Here is a 1,567-nt window from a genome sequence, read left to right on the forward strand (position 1 = left end):
AATAAAGAAAGGATAGCTAGAGAAGATAGCATTCAAGAAGAGCCAAGAATCGGGTCGAGCCTGCTGGCATGGAAGTTAACAAGAAGACATCCTGGAACCAAAACCAGAATGAAAAAAACAGCAAAGGAATAGGCCTAGCACAGCCAATGGGAACCTGAGAACTAAGCACCTGGGGAAATAATAAATATAGTGTGCAATCTGAACAAATGCCAGTAGGTGGCATATTCCTAGGAACCCCATGCCAATGTATGTTGGTAGTAACACGGGAGGTGATAGCTCATTACCGCATTTCTTCAGTTTGCTGAGCTCTCTCCAGTGACATATTAATTCTATAATTAGTATAAACCAAGATGCTGTGTGCAGGACTGAGTTTAAATTAAACAGCTCCCAGCAGGGTGTGTTACTGTTCCTGTTTGTGAACCCTAGATGCCTGTTAGCATTCTGCAAGTAGATGTACAAATATTAGAAGTACCTGTAGACAAAAAATGTTTGTTAAGACTGCATTGCTTTGTACTAATTAAACAGGTCAACATGTCATTTTCATCAGATATGTTATGTGGGCTTTGCAGTTTTTTTATGCAAATTTCAAATCTGTGTTCAGTTTTTCTCTAGCACGTCTAGTTTTTGTGATGCAGCTAAATATATATTGTGTGAAACTCGTTATAACTAGCCTTCACATATTACAACATTTACCAACAGATTTCTTTTTTTTTTAAGGTTAGAGATCTTACTAACTTTTATTATTTCATTTGTCATCATGCCTAGAAACTGCCCTAATGCTTGGCTACCAAACGATACCTATAAGCCTGGAACAAGCAGAGCTGAATGATCTCGTTTGTGATCTAAATCTCTCCAAAGACAAAGCAGAACTTCTTGCTTCAAGGCTTAAACAAGGCACTTGCTTGCAAAGGGTTTAACTGTAACTCACTACAGAAAACAAAATCATAACTTGACAACGTTCTTCACTAGTGATGGCTCACAGCGCTACTGTCATGATATAAATGCACTCTTTAACAGTTTGTCACAAGAGCATGTTCCATCTGAATGGCGTATCTTCACTGATTCCTCTAAAAGAAACTTGAAAGCAGTCTTACTGCATAATGGTAATTCCAAACCAAGTTTACCGATTGCCCATTCCGTTAACCTAAAGGAGTCCTATGACAACATGAAGTTACTAGTTGAAGCAATCCAGTATAAAACAGACCAGTGGAACATCTGTGGGGATCTAAAGGTCATTGGCTTGCTGATGGGAATGCAAGGAGGATTCACAAAATATTGCTGTTTCCTATGCCGGTGGATCAGCCGATCTTCTAGAGACCATTATGTCAAGCGTGATTGGCTACCAAGAGACACCTATAAGCCCGGAATAAGCAGTGACACGTTTCTGCCTCTGGTTGATCCACATAAAATATTCCGGCCACCTCTCAATATGAAGTTAGGCCTGATGAAGAACCTTGTAAAGGCCATGGGTAAATCAAACTCCATGGGTTTCCAGTACCTTGTTGAGAAGTTTCCAAACATAAGCACTGCAAAAATGAAGGAAGGGATATTTATAGGGCCACAGATC

This window comes from Pyxicephalus adspersus, chromosome 5, assembly GCF_032062135.1.
Source record: "Pyxicephalus adspersus chromosome 5, UCB_Pads_2.0, whole genome shotgun sequence".
NCBI classification, from domain to species: domain Eukaryota; kingdom Metazoa; phylum Chordata; class Amphibia; order Anura; family Pyxicephalidae; genus Pyxicephalus; species Pyxicephalus adspersus.